Below are 22,965 nucleotides of genomic sequence, written 5' to 3' on the forward strand. Positions count from 1 at the left end.
ATCAATCAGTTCATGATGAATCTTGAACACTTGCCTCTCAAGGCTGTTGTGAGATTTCAGACTAGATAAGGGATGTGTGAGGGACCAGTGAAGGAGATAGATTGTAATAGAGATGCAGTAGAAAGTACATTGAACTTGGAGTCAGAGATTAGGCTCTCATCCTGGTCAGTTTTACCTCTCTGAGCTTCAAATTCCTTTTCTGTAAAATAGGGACTATATAACTACTGAAGTGTTGGGAGAATTAAATGAACAAAGGAATGCAGAAGTGCTTAGTTCATCATTTAGCATATTAATAAGTAAATATTAACTGAAAATAATGATGCTTGGCTAAAGCAGGATGATTTTTATTCTGAGGTCAAGGAGATGTGTGCTCCCTTAGGATTGCCTTTCCTCCTGAGACAGTTCCCTTATTCTCAGTGATTGTTTTAGATCTAATCGTATTCAGATCATATTCATATTCAGGTCAGCTCTAGTTTAGCTGCATGAGCAATGGTTTTCTGCCTCTGCAGTCTTATCCTGAGGGAATTATGTGAATTATTTACTTCAGCTGTCACAGGACTATAGCGGTTTCTTTTTTCTTTTATAACTACCATGTATTGGAGGTCATGTGACCATACATATTTTATGTTCTGCCTTGGCATTTCTTTTTATTTTCTTCTCTGAGGTCTTTTTAATTTGTAAAACTATGCCCTCTTCCTCTTTTGTTTTTTATACATTTCACGTTTTCTAAATATAAAATATTTATAAATTATATTAGATTACAGTGGGAAAGGCGTTTAGGATTGGCTTGGACTCTCTTCCTTACTTTACATATAAAGAAACTAAGACAGGAAAGTAATTTATCCAGTAATTTATCTTGGGTCCTGCTCCTTAGCCTCTTCTGTTTTCTTGGCAAGGAGGAATTACATCTGGGGTTACATTTCATTTTTTGTTCTGTGATATTAATTAGTCAAAAGTCACTTGTAGGTGCATCCCTGGTGGCTCAGTGGTAGAGAATCAGCCTGCCAATGCAGGAGACATGGGTTTGGTCCCTGGTCTGGAAAGCTCCTACATGATACAGAGCAACTAAGCCTGTGCGCTGCAACTATTGAGCCTGTGCTCTAGAGCCAGGAACTGCAACTACTGAGCCCACGCACCCTAGAGCCCGAGCTCTGCAACCAGAGGAGCCACTGCCACGAGAAGCCCGAGTCCTGCAACTAGAGGAAAGCCGCCGGAGCGATGACGACCCAGCGCGGCCCAAAATAAATAAGAAAAAAGCCACTTGTGAATTGTTTTTATCTGATAGGCTACTGTAAACGAAGCAGAACTGATGTCCCAACCTAGGAAGATTACCAAGTGAATAGAAGTGTTGTGAATCCAGCAGTGGGAGGAAGGGCCCTGACATACACACATTCTTCCCTCCTAGACACATTTGACATGTTATCAGATGTGCCACTTATTGGAGATGCCAGCATTGTGTTATTAGGTGGCTTGTGGCCTTTTCTATGTTTACATCTGGAGTATCTGAGGAAGGAAGGAATGAAATTGAATGGATAATTTCTACTCTGTGGCATAGAGTAGAAATTACCTTATCTGTACTATAAATAACAGTTAATTTTTTTTTTCTTTTAAAGAGTTACTGTTGGGTGGCGAGGAAACCAGAGAAACCGCGTTTCATAGTTTTGTTGATAGTAATTAAAGTCTATATTTCCAGCTGAAGGGGAGCCTAATGATTATCCAATCTAATACCCTTATTTTATGAATGAGAAAACTAAGGCCAAAAGAAGACAAATTACTCAGTATTATACAATAAGCAAGTTCCAGAGTTAGGACCACATCTCAGCCCTTCTGACTCTGTTAAATATGTTTCTGCTACACTGTTCTGCAAGGCAGTGAGTATTAGAGGAAACTTGGAGTAGTGAGAAGAGCACAGATTTGAGGGCAAAAGATCTAAGTAAAATCCACGACTCTGCCACTTACTGGCTTGTTTCTGAGAAAAGTAATACCACTTCTGTAAGTACCAGTTTCTTCCTTTGTAAAACAGGATAATGCTGATACTTTCTTACCTGCTTCATAGGGTTATTACTAGAATAACACGTAAGATGCACTGGAAAAAAGGGATCTTAAGACAGATGTGGCCAATTTGCTTATGGATTTCAGCTGTATCACCTATAAACAGTGATTTTTTGGCAAGTCACTTAATTGCTGTGAACACAGTTTTTCCTTTGTAACACTGGAACAATAGTATTTCTATTGCAGAGTTGTTTTGAGGGCTTTAGTGTATGTAAAACATTCAGAATGGTGCCTGGCACATAATAGATGTTCAGTGAGTGAGTGAGCTCTTCTCAGATGACTTAGTTCTGCCTTCTCAGAACTGTTCCTCTAAAGGCTTAATATGGATATAGCAGAACTTATTCTGTGGCTTTGAAACTATTTTGTAGAGTCTGAATCAGGAACTATAGGTGGGGTAGGGTATGGGCTTTGCTGTTAGTCAGGTTTCCATTCTAAACTGCAGTGGTCTATAGTCAGACTTTTCAACCCAGGGAAGAGCATCTGGAGATGGCAGGCATGGTGAACTGTTTGAAGAAGAGGTGGAAGAAGCTTGGTGACTGGGAAACTTGGGAGGAAGAATGGAAATGGGACAAATATTGCTCTTCTTGGTCACTACTGCCTGCAGTCCACAGAATATCAGTATGTCAGTACCTCAATTAAAAGTGAAAACTTTTTTTTCATTATGATCTAAGTTTTTGACACTGTAAGTACCTCAAAATTCTGGGACAATATCTAAATCCTCTGTTACTCCAAACACCTGACTTAAAGAGTAGATATGCAATATATTTTTTATTGAAAGAATGAATATCTGAAATGGAGAAGTGCTGTGACCCATAGGGGTCCATAAATCCCTGGTGGCCACTAATCTCTCACCAGCTCTACCTGGCAGAGATACTTGTATTTAACCAGGTGTTTCTAGTTTTTAACCCTAGCAATTTGAAGGATTTCAGGTCTTGGGATTTTTAAGTTTTGCTCTACTGCTGACTTCCCTTTGCAGTCTTGGTTAGGCCAGACAACTATTTTCTTCAACCCTAGTCTTTCTGTGGCACCTACCAGGTTCCTCTTTCTGGTTTTTAATGCTGGGATGGGGTTTGTGGTTATAATGCATGGGAGCTGGGGCACTTGAGATCTTCATGGTCAGGGAAACTGTATTTCCTCAGACATTCCAGGATTATGGGAAAGTGTAATGCTGAGGAGTTCTCTCCCCCTCCCCTCACAAAAAGGATATTCTCATATAAGTCATTAATTAATTAATGCATACTAAACGTATATACTGGAGACCAGGCATTCTTTTGGGTGCTTTAAATACATCATCTTGCCAAATGCTAATGAGTAACTCTTTGAGGTAAGCTGATAATATTGCCCTCAGTTACACAGATAAGAAATAAGGAATTTAGATAAAGGAAATGACTTCCCTTAGCTAGCAAAAGGTAGACCTAAAATTTGTATCCATGTCTTTATGACTCAGAGATAATCACTGATTGCTGTGTCTGTCTTCTTCACTAAATGGGAGCTTCCCTGGTGGCTCAGACGGTAAAGCGTCTGCCTGCAATGCGGGAGACTGGGGTTCGATTCCTGGGTCGGGAAGATCCCCTGGAGAAGGAAATGGCAATCCACTCCAGCACTCTTGCCTGGAAAATCCCATGGACAGAGGAGCCTGATAGGCTACAGTCAGTGGGGTCGCAAAGAGTTGGACACGACTGAGCGACTTCATTTTCACTTTCACTTTCTTGAAAGCCAGGGTCTTAATCTGATTCAAATCTGTGTTTCCTATTCTCAGCACAGGAATCGAAACAGAATAGATTTTACTGAACATTTTCTACCCTGGAAAGTCATCAGTTCAGTTGCTCAGTCATGTCTGACTCTTTGCGACCCCATGAACTGCAGCATGCCAGGCCTCCCTGTCCATCACCAGCTCCTGGAGTTTACCCAAACTCATGTCCATTGAGTCGGTGATGCTATCTAACCATCTCATGCTCTGTTGTCTCCTTCTCCTCTTGCCTTCAGTCTTATCCAACATCAGGGTCTTTTCAAATGAGTCAGCTCTTCCCATCAGGTGGCCAAAGTATTGGAGTTTCAGCTTCAACATCAGTCCTTCCAGTGAATACCCAGGACTGATTTTCTTTAGGATGGACTGGTTGGATCTCGTTTCAGTCCAAGGGACTCTAAAGAGTCTTCTCCAACACCACAGTTCAAAAGCATCAATTCTTCTGCACTCAGCTTTCTTTATAGTCCAACTTTCACATCCATACATGACCACTGGAAAAACCATAGCCTTGACTAGACAGACCTTTGTTGGCAAAGTAATGTCTCTGCTTTTGAATATGCTGTCTAGGTTGGTAATAACTTTCCTTCCAGGGAGCAAGCATCTTTTAATTTCATGGCTGCAGTCACCATCTGCAGTGATTTTGGAGCTCCAAAAAATAAAGTCAGCCACTCTTTCCACTGTTTCCCCATCTATATGCCATGAAGTGATGTGACCAGATGCCATGATCTGGAAAGTCATAGATTCAGACATTAGAGCAATCAGGATGAGGTATTAAGAAACTATCTTCTAGTCTATCTTATTTGCCTGGAGATAACCCAGTCCTCAAGGTGAATTTTTTGTAACCTGTGGGATCAAAAAGGAAAGCATTATATACTCTAGAAATCCATAAGAGTAATGCAAACTTTATAATGCTCTAAAGAACTTAGTGTCTCATTGGGAAAATAACACATCCTTTACTGTTCTGTCTTGAGATAAGTAAAAGAGCCTGCCTGAAGTGTAAGGTGTATGCTAAATTGTTTTCAGGCCAAGCTCTCTTTGCCTGTACAGTGAGGTATGGGACTGGATGACCTCTGTGGCTCCCACAGCTCAGACATTTAGATAATGGTCTTAGCAGCTGTTCTATTGCTGCTTCCTCCATTAATGTGATAACAGATCATTGGATGCACTGGATAAGCCTCTCATGTTCTATAGTCTCACTGTCCCTCTAAGTCTTCTGCCTAATTTCCCTTAAAGTCTATTGCCTGCTTTAGTTTTCTTTTTTAGACTGTTACTGTGCAGGCTTGTGTTCCCTTTTGAGGTTGAACTGAGTTGTGTAAAGCTTCAGGAAGTGGCAGAAGCACCTTCCTCAAACCTGGTTGCACCAAACACCCATCAAGTCTAGTCTTGTCCTCAAAGAGGAAGAAGCAGCCTGGGTTCCTTAGCCAGTAGATATCAGTTTCTACCTTGAGCTCTCTGTGTTATTTTCACCCCTTAAAGAAAGGCCATTTCTTTTTAAATTCCAAATGCCTCACTTTTTATATTATTAATATTCCTAGGCCATTTTCATTTCCGTTCTCTGGTGAATACTTTCCTCAAGAGTTTCTCAAATGACTACCTCTCTTTGCCTCTCATACCACTTTTCTCTCGACAAAATATTCCTGTGGGTCGGCCCTTCTTTATGCTAATCTTCTGGTCCTGTGTAACCCATTCATTTCTGCTCTCCTCTGAGTTTTCTCACTGTTGCTTAAATAAGCCGTGTGTTCTCTGTCATGTCTCCCTAGCTTGTTTTTCATGGTTTCTTTTGTTTAAGATGTTTTCCTTTGCTTACTGTTCTTTCACTCAACAATCTTCAAGGCCCATTTCAGATATCTCTGTCTCTGGTACCTTCCCTGATACTCTCCTCCTGTTCCAGAGAGAATTAATATCCCCCCCTTTTTAGTGTTTATGTGATAACTTTGTTCCAATGACTGTAAAAAGCATTTACTGTTTTGTATTGTACCTATTTGCATTATATTGTATTGGAATTATTTGTTCACCTGTCCTGTTTCACCCTAAACACTTCTTCAAAGCAATCAGCCCTTTGAATGTGGAAAGTACCTGGTATTTACCAGGTGGTCAATAAAAAAAGAAACTAACATTTATCGAGTGACTTATTGTTGTGCAAGCTGTCTTATATACATAATCTCTATCCTTATACTAGGTCTCTCATGTAGGTATTATGTCCATTTTACATATGAAGAAATTGAGACCCAGAGAGATTGGATTCCGAAGACTAGGATTCAAACCTGTGTGCTGACTCCAAAGCTTGAGCTGTATTTAGAACTATTCTGACTCCTAATTCAGCATTCTTTCTGTGCACATCAAAAAAACACAAATTGAATATGTAGACGTTTAATGCATTGATGGATGAGAGTTCAAATGGGAGTAGGGTTCGAATAGCTGTGGCACTCAATGTTATTGCTGTGTATTAAGAAATGGCCTAAGACTCATTAATGCCTTAATTGGCTCTGTAGGCAATACTATAACTAGGCATTTAAAAATAAATCTGTTTTAGCTGGTTGGCAGATGTAACAACACCTACCTTTGGGCATGTTCTGTTCTAAAAAGGGATGAAAAGCTGCCTCTCTCACACTTTCATAGGCAAGGGGGATGAGCTCAGCTTTGACCTGAAACAGTGTTAGTGCTTTTGAAATCTTTCATTTTCAAGCTTTGTCATATTTTTGTCAGGTGCTGGTAACCTACATCTTCTGCACTGTAGAATCAGACAGTTGGAGCATGAATTGGGATATGGGTTCTTACCCCAGCTGTTTGAAAAGCCTAAGCTCTAACCAGGGAGAGCCTAAACACAAAGTATTTTTTGTAGTTGGTAAAGGAAGACAAAAGGTAGACCTTGGGAAACACCTCTGTCTTCTTCTTTTGTGACATGGGCTATTGAAGTCTGACTAATAGCAAATGAGTTACAGAAAGGTAAAAAAATTAAGACTGGGTTTCAAGCTCTTGTTAGCTCACTGTGAGTTTGAGCAAGTAATTTCTACTTCCTAGGCCTATTCCTTTATGTGTTCTAACCCAGTGATTCTTTCTGGGGAATGTGATCCTGCTGCCCAAGTACCACATATCTCTGTGGCCTAGGGACCATGCAAGGTTTTGGGTTACAGCTTTTTTGCCCTTCTTTTTTGATTACGAATACCCCATTCACTATGGATAGTCTAAAATTTTGTTGAAATATCTCCTCTTCTGACGTCCCCCTCACCCATTCTCTTTGTTTAGGTTTATTCCCCCCGCCCTTTAAAAAAAAATACCTTTACTGTCATTTTAGTGTGATTTTGGGGAAGAACACAGGTAAATGTATTTTTAATCTGCCAAATTTAACTAGAAGCAAACTTCAAAAGAAGTTAAAGAAACAGAAAGTAAAGTTGCATTTATATAATGGAGTTGTGAAAACTTCACCATGAAAATTAATGAGAGGATAAATCTTCTGTCCTAGGTTCAAATCTTGGCTTTGCCATCTACTGGGTATATGGCCTTGGACAAATTACCTCCCTATGTCTCATTTTTGAGATTATTATCATTTTTTTTTAAGTGAAAAGATCTATCAGAAGTTATACTGAGCTAGGAATCAAAATATGATTTTTCTTGTAGCAGACCATGAGACCATGACCAAATCCTTACCCCTTTTTGGGCCTTAGATTCTCTCTCTGTAGAATGAGGAGATTGACTGCATGTCCTCTGAGTTCTTTTTTCCCTTACTGTTTTAAGGAGTCTGGGATTCTCCTGATTCTTGAAGAGCACTGATCCTTTAATGCTAACTTCCAGTCCCTTTGTACCCTCATTAAGGCCTACATCTTGGGAAAACAGGATTGGTTGTTCTAAAGTCTGTCTGTACCTGCCTACCATACTGACCAGAGCTTGATACTTGAAAAAGAAAAAGAAGGATCACAGTGTACAGATCCATGGCTCTTAGACAACACACAGTAAACAGGCAGCTAGTTGAAAATATTTCAGTTTTTCCCCCTTTTCTTTCTGGTATTAGGACAAGCCAGGGTAATGAGGTCTTAGCATGAGAAAGAGCAGGTTAAAGCTTTTTAAAAAACTTTATTTTGTTTTTTAGTTTTAATTGGAGGACAGTTGCTTTACAGTGAGGTTTTTGCAGCCATAGATTATTGTGTGTCTGCTTTTAGAGGAGAGAGAGGCACTAGAATTGCTGTAACATTCAATGATGAATGTATAATAGAGATGTACAAAGCATTATTTAAGGGAGAAGGAAGAAGGGAGAAGAGACAATAAAGACTCCATAGAGGAGGAGACACTTAAGTGAGAATGAACAAGAGTTTATCAATTTTAAAATATATTGATGTCTTTTAGTGCTTCTTTGCCTTGTCTCTGGATTTTGCACAACCTAGAAGACTCCTCCTTTGGGAATTCACTGGAGCCTATTGGGAACAGAGAAGTTCTTTGGAAATCTGAGTTAGTGTTTTTCTGGTGCTGGCTTAGACTTTTCTTTAACTAGTGGTGACATGGGACAGCAGGATGCTTGGCCACACTGTTGTTCTTGGTCTGTTTGAGGTTTGGGTCTGCTAATTCATTTATGTCAGTTAAGCAGAAAGCTGTGTTTGCCGCTTTGAGAGCTACCAAAGTGAATTTCTGAGAGCTGTTTGGAGTCTCCACTTCCTGTCATCACAGGCAGTTGTGGGGTCTTTAGGACCTAATCTATTAGGGTACCTCAGTGATTAATTCTCTTAATGTATCTCACCAGTATATTTTTGCTTTTGGACTAAAAATTGATTCTGTTTTGACTTTGCTACTTTTTTTCCTCAACCTTGGGTGTATTTACAGCCTAGTGGTGGGTGGGGGTGGGAAGGAGCCCTGTAAATCAGTAACAAATACAATGGACAAGAGAGAATGTGGCATTTACTGTAAAAGAGAGAAATGATATTGTATACTTTGAAGAAGATATTACTTCACGATTGCACTAGATGGTCTATAAGCTCTCTCCCAGTCCCAAATAGTACATGGTTCTTTGATTTTGTGAAATTTTTATTTATGAGTACTAGAGAGAATGTGGTATTATCTATATAATAGATACATAAAAATCTCATAAAATTTTTTTGATTTTAAAATAGCTAATTCCAGTGTGACAAAATGATAGAAGTAGGAAAAGTGATTTCCTGGTTATCAAATTCTGAGACAACCAGCAGTGGTGGTTGAGCATTTTCCAGAAAGTAATCAAGTGAGAAAATGTTTCCTGAATACCTTTTCGAAGGTCAGTTTTTCCCTGAAAGTGGTAGATAATACAAAAGATATATGAAATGTTGTTCCTCTCCTTGAGAGGCTTTGATTTCATTAGGAATATAGGATGCATATGCTAAAAAAATTAAATAGTCCCAGCTAATAAACTGGGTACAAACTTTGAGAATTTAGTGAAAGGTAGATGATTAGTTCCCTAGGGCTGCTATAATAAAGTACCACAAACTCGCTGGCTTAGAACAACAGAAAATTACAACCTTACAGTTTTGGAAACCAGAAATCTGAAATCAGAGGTGAGGGCAGGGCTACGCTCCCCTTGAATGTGCAAGAAGAGCAGGATCTGTTCTAGGCTGCTCCCTAGCTTCCGGAAGTCTCAGGCATTCCTTGGCTTGTAGCTGAACATCTTCTCCCTGTGTCTCTTCAGTCTTTTCTCAAAGTGTATCTGTCTGTTGTGTCAAAACTTCCCCTTCTTATAAGGACACAAGTTGTATTAGGTTAGAGCTGACCTTCATGATCTCATTTTAGTTTGATTGCCTCTGTAAAGACCCTATTTCCCACATTCTGATGTACCACAGGTTAGGACTTTAACACATCTTTTTTTTTTTTTTTTTTTTGGCAGATACCATTTAAACCCATAACAATGGGGTTTATGGTTAAGGAAAGAACTTGGTCAGGTAAGATTTGAATTAGCAGAGAGAAGTAGAAATGTTATGAGACAAGTCTTTGCACTATCCAAACAACCCTAATTAGAGAATGCTCCAGGAAATTCATCTTAGTGGAACCAAGTAGTTCTGAGATCCCCAAGCAGGGACATTTGGAGACAAAAGATTACTTGAATTTTTTTCAGTTGTCTTATTCACAGCATACTATTGTGGGCAGCTTTTCTTTTTCTATAAGCAATTTTATTGCTGCATACCACATAACCAGTCTTGACCGTTAGGATGCTGATTGAATGGCCCATAAAAAATTTTCTAGGTAACAGAAATTAAGTTATTTTAACTTAGATGTCATTTATAATAATAGAAAATATTTTGCTTTGTAAATGTAATGAATTTACAAAAAAGTAGATAACTTCACTCAAAGAATTTCACATTAGAAACTGAGGGTGGATCATGACATTTCTTAACCTGTGGCTCTAGGGGTTAGGGCAGTAGTTCTCAAGTGTGGGTACTTCTAGAAGGCTTAAAAGCATATTGATGCTCAGATCCCTCTTCCTCTCCCAATATATATATTTTTGCAGGTGTAGGGGGTGTAGAAGTAGTTATGGGGTTCAGGAATTAGTGTTTTTAAAAAGCATTCCAGGTTTGCATATCTGGTTGTAGCTCACTGGATTGGGGGAATAAGAAGTAAATTGGATTCTTGTCTTTGCTGTGACTTCTGTGCATTCCCTAAAACCTTTGCATCTCAGGTACTTCTGAGAATAAGAAATCTAGATATGTATCTCTGGCATGTACCGGCTGTCTAGTAGCCACAGGCGAATTACTGGAATTCTTTTTGAGTCTCAGTTTTCTCATTTATAGAATAGAGATTTTAAAGAAAATTATTTATTTTGCTGGGCCTTCATTGCTGCGTGGGCTTTTCTCTACTTGTGGGTAGCAGGGACTACTCTCTAGTTGCTGTGCAGGCTTCCCATTGTGGTGGCTTCCCTTGTTGTGGAGCACAGGCTCTAGGGTGCCTGGGTGTCAGTAGTTGCAGCGCTTGGCCTCTAGAAGTGAAGTGAAGTGAAGTTGCTCAGTTGTGTCCAACTCTTTGTGACTCCGTGGACTGTAGCCTACCAGGCTCCTCTGTCCATGGGATTCTCCAGGCAAGAATACTGGAGTGGGTTGCCTTCTCTAGGGGATCTTCCTGACCCAGGGATCGAACCTGGGTCTCCTGCATTGCAGGCAGATGCTTTAACCCTTGAGCCACCAGGGCTCTAGAGTACAGCCTTAATAGTTGCCCTGCAAGGGCTTGGTTGCTCCAAGGCATATGGGATCATCCTGGATCAGGGATCGAACCCTTGTCTCTGGGATTGGCAGGTGGATTCTTTATCAATGAGCCAACAAAGAAGCCTTAGAATGAAGATTATTAAACTACCTTCCAGGGTTGCTGTGGCAGTCAAATATTTCTAGGTACTCAGAATGGTTTGTAGAATCCAAAGTACTCTGTAAATGTGAGGGTTTAGAAAATTTTCAATGGCTGATAACTTGCCCAAGGTGTTGAAATTGCTTGGTGCCCTAGACAGGACTAGATTCCACATTTCCTGAACCTTTCAATTTTCTCATTAACTTGGAAGGTGATTTTTTTCTTCCTGTCTCTTTAATTTATTTAGCTCTTTTGTTAAGTGGGGCCTGTATGCCTTCTGTATTGGATATTTTCAGTTTCCTTGTTGTAGTGAACAGCATATTGGTTTAGTGGAAAGAACATGGTCTTTGGAGTTGTGTGGATATGAAGTTCAATTCTGCCTATCTTACTAACCAAATCAGTTTAACCTCTTTTAGGTTTCAGTTTCTCTATAGGTTAAATACAGCATTAAATGAGAAACTGATGTGATAACACTTAGCACTATGCTTGACTGGTAATTTTTTCTTGTTATTATGAGCAGCAGTGATAGAGGAGGATACTTTTATTTATTTATTTTTAAAATTAATTAATTTATTTTTAAACTACAATTTAATTTTTTTATTTTTATTTTTTTAAATTTTTTTAATTTTAAAATCTTTAATTCTTACATGCATTCGCAGTTGGATAAGTGGCAGAGAAGTGGCCTTTCCATTTGACTACACTGAGCAGCGTCATCTCCTTTTGGTTACTGTTGGAAGTGGGCTTTGTTGGGTTATCTTCTAGTCTTTGTAACAACTTTAATTTGTATAGTTCCAGCTATTTTAAAGATACTTTTACAAATTATTCTCATTTAATCCTCACAGTACTCTGCAAGGAAAATGTCCGTATATATTCACAGAAATCTCAGCTGAGAGAAATTAAGTGACTTGGTCACCCTATGAATAAGCCATGGAGACAGTTATTGTTTAAGGGGAAGCTCCAACCCTTGAGGCCTTGGGTTTTGTTTTAGCTGGACTTTTGGTTTCATAACAGGGGCTTTCTGATGTAAACCCAGGAAACCTTAGTTTTGTGGTTGCATTAGTTATCTATTGCTCTCTAAATAAATTACCTCTGAAAATCAACAGCCTTAAAAAATAAACATTTATTATCTCACACAGTCTCTAAGGGTGAGGAATCTTAGAGTGACTAGGCTGAGTGGTTCTGGCTCAGTGTCTCTAATGAGGTTACAGTCAAGCTGTTGCCCAGGACTGCAATTATCTGGAGGCTCAACTGAACCTAGAGAATCCTTTAACATGCTCACTCATCTGGTTGTTGGCCAGCCTCAGTTTCTTGCTGGCTGTTAACAGGCTGACATCTTCAATTCCTTGCCACATGGCCTCTCCATAGGGCAGCTTACAGCCCTTGAGTTAGCCTCCCCACAGTGAGTGATCGGAGGGAGGAGAGAGCCACCAGAACAGAACGTACAATGTCTTTTATAGTTTGATTTCAGAAATGACACACCTTAACTTCTGCTATATTCTTTTGATCATACATACTGACTCTTCTACCTAATGGGAAACGATACACAGGGTGCAAATATCAGAAGGCAGGGTATTTGTCTTGGAGGCTGGTTATCACAGTTGCAGAGAATCTTTGAAGCCTGGTTAACCATAATATACAGGTGCAGATTCTGTTCCATGTTTCATGCGTGGTGGATGCCAGGAGAATTCCCATATGTCTTTAAGGGATGGTTTCTCAAGATGCAGGGAGCAGAGAATCCTTCAGAAGCCTCCAGAGTCTTAATTATCTACTCTCAGTCTAAGTTGGTAACATAATTATGCCTATTTTTGCAGATAGACACTTTACTGAGGGGTTGAGAACATGAGAGGCTTTCTTTGTCGTTGGGTTCTGTGTGGTGAAATTTTCCTTGGAAGTCTGAGCATTATGATTATTTTACCCTTAGAGAAATTTTGCAGAGGGAACTACACAGGTCAGTTCACTTAGTGCTTTTAAAAATGCTTTCATGTTGATTTGCATGTGATTATTCCAAGGGAGTAGTGTGATGATAAGGGAAATCGGCTGCCCTGTAAGTCAGCACCTCTGATTTTTGAGTTCCACTGTTGGCACTGACTGTGTGATCTTGATAAAGACATGTTCTCTCTGAACCCTAGTTTTCTTAAGCATGGAGGTGTTACACTAGAGTCTCAGGGTTTTGAAGTGCAGCCCCACAGAATATGGGGGTGAGAATGGGAAGTGGAAAAGAGGCTGAGGAAGTGGAACTTCCCCATCTCCTTTTCAGGCAGTGCAGCACTACATTTTTATCTGTTTAAGTATTGGTGTTTCTGTAAGATTTGATTGGAAGAAAGGTTGAAAGCCTTCAGAAAAAGTTGGGACCTGAGTGGATTGAGTGATCTTAAAAGACTTCTTTGGGTAAAGAAAGGGGATGGTTTTTCTGATGCCATTGGATAAGCAGTTGTCTCGGGGTGCTGGAGTACCCTCCTTTCTACATTTCTACAATGAAACAGCGGACCTGGAGAAGGAGGGAAGGGGAATGGAAAAGAAAACTCCTTGGGTAATTTTTCCCCTCCAGGATCTGCTAATCTTTCTGTTGTTGTGTAAGGAGAGAACTGTAGAATTTTAAGACTGAATGTTCCCTTTTAGGACATCTAACACAACCTTTACTCCACGTTTAACTTTCTTCTGCAAAGTTCCTGTCAAGCGTCTCTCCAGTATCTGCTTGCATACTTCCATGATGGAGACCTCTCTATCGCTGGAGGCAGATCTTTTCATGGTTTGACACATTGACTCTTAAAACTAAAATCTGCTGCTCTGTGGGCTTCTAATCACTGGCCTCTCACATGAGGAAGTTTAGGCTCAGGCAGATGAAATGGTATGTCAGGCAATTGTGTGTGCATCTTCCCTTCCGCCTCCACCAAGGGGATCAGACAAGAAAGAGACCTATTAGCGTGTTATTGGAGCCCAGATTCATCCTTGTGTCTTTGTAGGTGAGTGGTTTTTATTAAAACTATTTTTTCTTTTTCATGAATTTGCTGAGTTTATTAGGACTAGAATAATTAGAATGTATTAGTCTTCAAATTTACTAGTGTGTGTGTGCATGTGTGTGTGTGTGCCAAGTTGCTTCAGTCGTGTCTGACTCTTTGCGACCCTGTGGACTGTCGACCACCAGGCTCCTCTGTCCATGGGATTCTCCAGGCAAGAATAGTGGAGTGGGTTGCCATGCCCTCCTCCAGATCTTTCCCACCTGGGGATTGAACCCACATCTGTTATGTCTCCTGCATTGGCAGGCAGGTTCTTCACCACTAGTGCCACCTGGGAAGCCCCCAAATATATTAGTACTAGAAAGAAACTTGGTGATCATATGGTCTGTTTTGATTATCATTTTATAGATTAACAACTGAATTCCAGAGAGGAAAACACATCTGCTTAAAGTAATATACAGAAATTCTTATGACAGAACTGAGATTAGGACCTTGGTGTCCTTATCAGGAGCACCTAGTCCTGGATGTCTTTTCATAGACACTCTTATAGAGAAGTTGTACCAAATGCTGGAACTTTTCTTTTTTTTTTTTTTTTTAGTGCCATATGGCTGTGTCCCTTGAGATTTCTATGAGGAGAGACATAGAATCAGTTAAAAATTACATAGATTTTCATCTAAAAATACCATGCTGTTTTTCTACATCACAAGACAAGGTAGATGAATTCCATTCACAAATATTTATAGAGCACCTATAGAAGCTCATTTGCTACATTCTTGAAAATGTCTATGTCAGGTCACAATTCAGAATCTTCATTTTGTGAAGCTTCCAAACTCTTGCCTTCCTCCCCTGACCTCTGTGCTTCGTGGAAATGTTTTTTACAATAGAACTTTTCATGCTGCGTGGGCAGTGTGGTGTGGTGAAAAGAATATGATTGTTGGATTCAAACCAACAGACCTGGGTTGGATCTTGGCTCTAGTAATTCATGTAAAGTGCTTATCAGCATGCTAGACACATAATAAGAGTTCCTGAAATGTTGGCTACTGTTATTGTAATTATTTTTTATCGTTACCCATGTCTTATTTCTCCCTTTAACCTGGGGGCTCTGAAGGGAATTTTTTTTTTTTTTTTAAGCTGTACGTCATAACCCATGAGTTGTGAATTTAACATAGTACTCTGGACCAGCATTTTTAAAAAGTGAAAAAACAAAATGTCAAGTATAATATACCAGAGAAAATGTCAGGATATATTATATATTCAAAGAACATGGATTGTCTTTTGAAACTTTTGTCTCAGTTTTATATTTATAGGTGTGTGTATGTGTGTGTGTACTGGTCTCCATCTGAATTGTAGTATTATAGGTTGTAGTCAAAACAGTTTGATAAATTCTGCTTTATTGAAGAGACTGCTATTTATATCTTTTATTCATAAGGCCTAGCACAGGGTGTGGAACACATCTGATGTGCATGAAATTAAGAAAAGGCAGTCTGAAATTAATTGCTTAATATGCAATACAGATAGTAAATGAGATATAGGATCAAAGAAAGGGGAAATTGTCTTGAGAAACAACTTAGTAAAATAGTTGTGAGCTTAGATTTTTTGTGTCTGAAAGATCTAGGAGTAAATTGCAGCTCTGCTACTCATTGGCCAAGGCAGTAGGCAAGTTAACCTCTGCTGGCCTCATTTTCTTCATCTCTAAAATGGAGATAAATAATTACCTCAGGTTGTGAGGATTAAATAAGATAAAGTTGCTATAGTGGCTGACACATAATGAACACTTGCTTAATATTTTCATGAATGAAAGTGGTCATGGGAGACTTTTTTGAGGCGGCAGGCACTTGTCCTTGAAGTACTGATAAGAATTAGACATGGGAAATGTTTGAAAAGTCCTGCATGTAGACTCTGTTAAAGGTATGTATTACATGTTTTACTCTGTTAAAGGCCTCAGTATTTTTCTCTTACGTGTCCTTTTCCCATGTTTTCTTCACCAAGATACCCACAATCTTTTTTTTCTCTTCAAAACCACTTCCTGCGAAGAAAGTCCAACGTAAGCTGTAACAACTTGCCTTTGGCCCCTCCCTGAGACCGGTTCATTCCCATAGACAGGGAAAAGGAGATTAACCCAAGTTGTCTGACCCAAGTTATACTTTTAGGCAGAACATCTGCCTAACCTCGGGAGACAGTAATAACCCAAGGAGTTTCAGCTTGGCCTCTGCAAGAAGGGACCCAGGGCAGGTAAATGGGAATAAATCTTGGTTTCTTGTCCAAAGCCTAGCCTGAAGTTCTAGAGGCAGGTCCTTGCGAAGGTAGGCAATGGAAGGGTGGGGAGAAAGGTCTGCTCTTCTCAGACTTCTGATGATGCTAGGAAAGAAACAGATCTTGTTTTCAAACCTGAGGATGAGGGAGGGAGAGTTGAAGAGGGGAGAGGGCTAGAGAGAGTGGGGAAGAGAAAAAGGAAGTGCTTGTTAGGTATCTGAATTAGCTGTGGAAGGAGCACCAGTATGCACTCCAGTGCTGGCTTTCCTACTGAGTTTCTGTTCTTTTGTAAACTGCTTGCCTGTTTTAGCTCTGTAAGGAGCTCTCTAAAGTCTGTTTCAGGTCTAAAACTTTTCTATCTATTTAATAGCATCTAGAAGAAAAATTCAGATAAAATACTCTAGGAGTCTGGAGGAGAGAGAGAACTTCTGTTTGATTTGTTTGGTCTGTATTGGAATTTCTCAGTGTTGAGACTAATGATATTTTAGATCATACATTTTTATGTTGGGGGCTCAGGCCTATATATTATAGGATGTTTAGCTGCATCCTTGTCCTCTACCCCATAGTATCTACCCCCACTCCAGTTGTGATAATTAGGAATGTCTCTGCTGCTGCTGCTGCTGCTGCTAAGTCACTTTAGTCGTGTCCGACTATATGCGACCCTGTAGACGGCAGCCCACCAGGCTCCCCTATCCCTGGGATTCTCCAGGCAAGAACACTGGAGTGGGCTGCCATTTCCTTCTCTAATGCGTGAGAGTGAAAAGTGAAAGTGAAGTCGCTCCATCATGTCCGACTCTTCGCGACCCCATGGACTTCAGCCTACCAGGCTCCTCTGTCCATGGGATTTTCCAGGCCAGAGTACTGGAGTAGGGTGCCATCGCCTTCTCTGAGGAATGTCTCTAGACATTGCCAGATATCCCCTAGGGAATAAGATCGCCCCCTGATTGAAAACCAGTGGTCTGTATACATACAAATTGTGGGGACAGCTAAAAGTTAAAATTAATGATGATGATGTTGTTGTTCTTTGTCACTAAGTTGTATCCAACTCTTTGTGACCCCATGGACTGCACCTTGCCAGGCTCCCTTGTCCTTCACTACTTCTTGGAGTTTGCTGAAATTCATGTGCATTGAGTCAGTGATGCTGTCTAACCATCTCATCTTCTGCCGCTGTCTTCTTTTGCCCTCGGTCTTTCCCAGCATCAGGATCTTTTCCAGTGAGTCAGTTCTTTGCATCAGGTGGCCAAAGTATTGGAGCATTAGCTTCAGCATCTGTCCTTCCAATGAATATTCAGGGTTGATTTCCTTTAGGATTGACTGGTTTGATCTTGAAATTGAGGGAGTCTCAAGAGTCTTCTCTAGCACCACAATTCGAAAGCATCAGTTCTTCAGTGCTCAGCCTTCTTTATGGCCCACCTCTTACATCCATATGTGACTACTGGGAAAACCATAGCTTTGACTATATGGGCCTTTAAGATGAATTTGATGATGATGATGATGATGATAAAAAAAATCTCATGGCAAGTACTATGTGCCAGACACTGTTCTAAGGCTTTAAATATATTAACCCACTTAATCTCCATAATAATCCTATGAGTTAGGTACTGTTATTGTCCCTGTTTTACAAATGAATAAACTGAGGGAATAAGGTTAAGTGAATTAATAACTGCTAATATTTTTTATGAAATGCTGTGTCAAGGACTCCACTAAGCACCTTATCTATGTTATCTCATTTAATCCTCACAATCACTCTGTGAGCTGAGTACAGGTGTTATTGCAATTTTACAAATGGGAAAGCTGCACTATCTAATCCGGTACTGAGCACTGCAACACACGGGAATAGATTGGTTCCAGAGTACTTTTTTCTATTTTATCTTCAGAATAGTATTGTGAAGTAGATAGAATTATCTCCATGTTATAGTTGTAGACACTGAAGTTCAGAGAAAGGGGAAGAAACTGGTGAATGGAGCTGGCATTTATTTTGTATATATATATATTTTTTTGTGGTTGACCATGATGCTTCTAGCCACACAAATCAGCAGGCAGTTAAGTGAAAACATGCAGCCAAGGAATACCGAGCCCCTATTTATGATGGAGAGCTGAGAGCCACTCCTGATTTGTAATCTAAAGTTTGTTGGTGAGGTTTTCGTCTGCTCTCCTAGGCACTTCCTGATTGACACTGGCTGTGTATCACAAGTTGTAATTATGTTAAAATTGACTTGCTTATTTCTTTTTTAATATCTGAGTTCTGTAGCATTCTATCCTGTAAACTCCTAAATACAGACTTACTTGTAAACAGACTGTTCACCACACTATCTCAGCACAGTGCCTTGTGTGTAGTAGTTACTTTGTGAACTTTCTGAATCAGTAGGCACAGGGGAAGGGAATAAAGTCAGAGAGAATGATTTATTCAAGGTCAAACAGCAATTTGGTAGCAGTTTGGGGACTAGATCTTATTTTTCCTATCTTTAGAACGGGAATTCTTTGTAAAACATTGTACTGCCTGCCATGTACCTGTCGTACAGTTGAGATTATATGGACTTACTTTGTGGCCTTAGGCAAACCCATTGATTTTCCCTTCTATAAACAAAAGTATTAAACAGCTGCTCATTTCTCCTTTCCATCTTTGGTTGCCCACCAGTAGTATCCTGGTGTGGCCTGCAACCACAGGATAAGTGTCTACTGAGAACCAGGGACACTCCATTCTCCTTGCCAACCAGATAGAAATCATGTTACCTCTCCTGAACAGTGACTTCATAGTTCAGTGATGATGTGGTGGTGAGGGTATAAGGGTTGAAACAAAGTAGGTTTTGGCTCTAGGGGAAGAAGGCAGTTAGGTATCTACTTACATCTCTTCTTTTTTCAGTATCGCAACTAAGTTTCTATGTTCATAACTTTAGAGTTTTCTTACTTTTCACTGTACATTTTGTGGTCTGCTCATTTTCTCTTTAGCTTGTAGGAAAAAACCACAAAGCTACCTAAATTAGTTGAGAAAAATGTTCTATTTCAACTGTTTTGGTCAGTAAAACCAGTGACAAGAAATGTCTATCAAGAGAAAATAACTGTCTTAGGAAATTAGCTGTATGCAGGGCACTTTTCATGTCTGTTTTCTTGCTTCATTTTCCAGTCATTTTGCAAAGGTAGTGATTACTATTATTACCTTAGTTTTACAAATAAAGTAAGGTTCAGGGAGAAGTCATGGTTGATGCAAGTAGAGAGTAGTAGAACTGGGATTTGAACCTAGGTCTGACTCTTAAGATTGGGTGGCGATGAGTGCTCATGTCACTCCATCATAATGTGTTTGTGTTTATCAGCTTTACTGAGACATGATTCACATACCAAAACATTCACTTACTTAAAGTGTACAGTTGAATGGTTTTTTTTTTTTTAGTATATTCACAGAGTTGTATAGCCATCATCACATACTTCAGTTTTAGAACATTTTGTCCTCCTAAAAGAAACCCTGTATCCATTAGTAGACATTCACCATTCTCCCCCATCCTCATCACTCTGGCCCTGGGCACTTATTAATCTACTTTTTGTTTCTTTAGATTTGATTTGCCTATTTTGGACATTTCATATGAATAGAATCATACAATATGTGGCCTTTTGTACCCTGTTTCTTTCGCTTAGTGTGTTTTCAAGCTTCATCCATGTTGTAACTTGTATCATTTCTTTTTATTGCTGAATAATATTTGGTGACTTTTTTTTGCTGAATAATGTTTCATTGTATGGATATATCATGTTTTATTAATCTTTTTATCAGTTGATGGGCATTTGGATTGTTTCCACTTTTCTGCTGTTATGAATAATGCTGCTCTGAACTTTTTTGTGTGTGGATGTATATTTTTATTGATCTTAGGTATATATCTAGCAGTGGAATTGTTAGATCATACACTAACCCTATGTTTAACTCATTGAGGAACAGCCTGACTTTCTCCTAAAGGAACTACAGCATTTTATATTCCCATAGCATTGTATGAGGGTTCTAATTTCTCCACATGCTTATAGACACTTACTATTCTCTCTCTCTCTCTTTTTTTAAAATTATCTGTTGGGTATGAAATGGTATCTGTTTTGTGATTTTGATTTGAATTTCCTTAATGACTAATGATGTTGAGCAACTTCTCATGTGCTTATTGACTACTTGTATATCTTTAGATGGGACAGGTGTCTATTTAGATCATTTGTCCATTTTAAAATTGGGTTGTACTCTTACTGTTTTTGTTAAATTCTTTATTTATTCTGGTTACAAGTCCCTCATCAGATACATGGTTTACAAATGTTTTTTCCTATCCCATGGATTGTCTCTTCACTTTCTTGATGCTATTTCTTATAGCACAAAATTTTAAATTTTTATTTAGTTCAATTTATTTAGTTTTTTTTTTTTTTTTTTTTTTTGCTTTTGGTACCATATCTAAAAAAACTATTATCTAGTCCAGGATCATGAATATTTACAGCTATGTTTGCTGCTAAAGATTTTGTAGTTTTAGCTTTAATATTTAGAGCTGGGATCCATTTTTAATTACTTGGATATGATGCAGAGGTTCAACTTCATGTCCTGTTGTCCTGGTACCACTTGTTGAAGAATATTCTTTACCCATTGAATTTGTCTTGGCATTTTTGTCATAATCATTTTACTCTTTACCTAAGCATTAATTCTGGAACTCTCAATTCTGTTTTGTTGATCTGTGTATGTTTATCTTTATGCCATTACCACATTGCAGCTTGGTAGTAGGTTTTGAAATTGGGGAGTGTGACTCCTCCACTTCTTTTCTTATTTTTCAAGGTGTACAGATTTTTTACTTCATTCTTTTTGATGCTGTTATAAATGAAATTTTTAAAAATTTCAATGTTTGGCTTATTGAAATTATCTTTATCATACAATTATCTATATAACTGTATAGAAATACATTGCATTTCTATACAATTATATATAATAGATGTATATTATATAGCTATGTAATTGATTTTCATATTGATATTATATCCTGAAACCTAGTCAAACTTGTTTATAATTCTCATACTTTTGTGTGTGTGTGTGTTTGTGTGTATGTGTATATGTGTGTGCCTGTGTGGGTTCCTCAGAATTTTCTGTGCTGAAGATCATATCATCCCAAATAGAAAACATTTTACTTCTTCCTTTCCAATATGGATGCTTTTACTTCTTTGTCTTGCCTCATTGCTCTGGCTGGAACCATCAGTTCAGTCAGTTCAGTTTAGTCGCTTAGTTGTGTCCGACTCTTTGTGACCCCATGGACTGCAGCACGTCAGGCTTCCCTGTCCATCACCAATTCCTGGAGCTTGCTCAAACTCGTGTCCATTGAGTTGGTGATACCATCCTACCGCCTCTTCTGATGTCATCCCCTTCTCCTCCTGCCTTCAGTCTTTCCCAGCATCAGGGTGTTTTCCAGTGAGTCAGTTCTTAGCGTCAGGTGGCCAAGATACTGGAGCTTCAGCTTCAGCATCAGTCTTTCCAATGAATATTCAGGATTGATTTTCTTTAGAATTGACTGGTTTGATCTCCTTGCAGTCCAAGGGACTCTCAAGAATCTTCTCCAACACCACAGTTCAAAAACATCAATTCTTTGGCGCTGAGCTTTCTTTGTATTCCAACTCTCACATCTATACATGACTACTGGAAAAACCATAGCTTTGACCAGATGGACCTTTGTCGGCAAAGTAACGTCTCTGCTTTTTAATATGCTGTCTAGGTTGGTCATAGTTTTTCTTCCAAGGAGCAAGCATCCTTTAATTTCATGACTGCAGTCACCATCTGCAGTGATTTTGGAGCCCAAGAAAATAAAGTCTCTCACTGTTTCCATTGTTTCCCCATCTATTTGCCATGAAGTGATGAGACTGGATGCCCTGATCTTCATTTTTTGAATATTGAGTTTTAAGCCAACTTTTTATATCTCCTCTCTTACTTTCATCAAGAGGCTCTTTAGTTCTTTGCTTTCTTCCATAAGGGTGGTGTCATCTGTGTATCTGAGGTTATTGATATTTCTTCCAGCAGTCTTGATTCCAGCTTGTACTTCATCCAGCCCGGCATTTCACATGATGTATTCTGTGTATAAGTTAAATAAACAGGGTGACAATAAACAGACTTGTACTCCTTTACCAATTTGAAACCAGTCCATTGTTCCATGTCCAGTTCTAACTATGGCTTCTTGACCTGCATACAGATTTCTCAGGAGGCAGGGCAGGTGGTCTAGTATTCCCATCTCTTTAAGAATTTTCCGCAGTTTGTTGTGATCTACATAGTGAAGGGCTTTGGTGTAGTCAATAAAGCAGAAGTAGATGTTTTTCTGAAATTCTGTTGCTTTTTCTGTGATCCAAAGGATGTTGGCAGTTTGATCTCTGGTCCCTCTGGCTTTTCTAAATCCAGCTTGAACATCTAGATGTTCATGGTTCATGTACTGTTGAAGCCTGGGTTGGAGAATTTTGAGCATTATTTTGCTAGTGTGTGAGATGAGTGCAATTGTGTGGTAGTTTGAACATTCTTTGGCATTGCCTTTCTTTGGGATTGGAATAAAAACTGACCTTTTCCAGTCCTATGGTCTCTACTGAGTTTTCCAAATTTGCTGGCATATTGAGGGCAGCACTTTCACAGCATCATCTTTTAGGATTGGAAATAATAGCTCAACTGGGATTCCAACACCTCCACTAGCT

General features: G+C 39.2%; 1 protein-coding gene across 16 annotated transcripts in view; it reads left to right on the plus strand.

Annotated features, from left to right (window-relative positions):
• Positions 1-22,965, plus strand: part of PAK1 (p21 (RAC1) activated kinase 1) — a 161,780-nt gene that overhangs the window by 20,238 nt on the left and 118,577 nt on the right. For 3 of the 16 annotated variants that reach the window (XM_060403963.1, XM_042238210.2, XM_060403964.1), the window contains one exon: positions 9,642-9,696. The exons of 11 other annotated variants lie outside the window; for them this stretch is intronic. The gene's annotated coding sequence lies outside the window, so the exon portion shown is untranslated. Of the gene's footprint in view, positions 1-9,641; positions 9,697-13,364; positions 14,050-16,128; positions 16,276-22,965 lie in introns of those variants that run through there. 2 more of the 16 variants (XM_042238211.1, XM_060403962.1) reach the window with 2 other exon arrangements.

The sequence above is a fragment of the Ovis aries genome, chromosome 21 (genome assembly GCF_016772045.2).
Source record: "Ovis aries strain OAR_USU_Benz2616 breed Rambouillet chromosome 21, ARS-UI_Ramb_v3.0, whole genome shotgun sequence".
In the NCBI taxonomy this organism is placed as follows: Eukaryota; Metazoa; Chordata; class Mammalia; order Artiodactyla; family Bovidae; genus Ovis; species Ovis aries.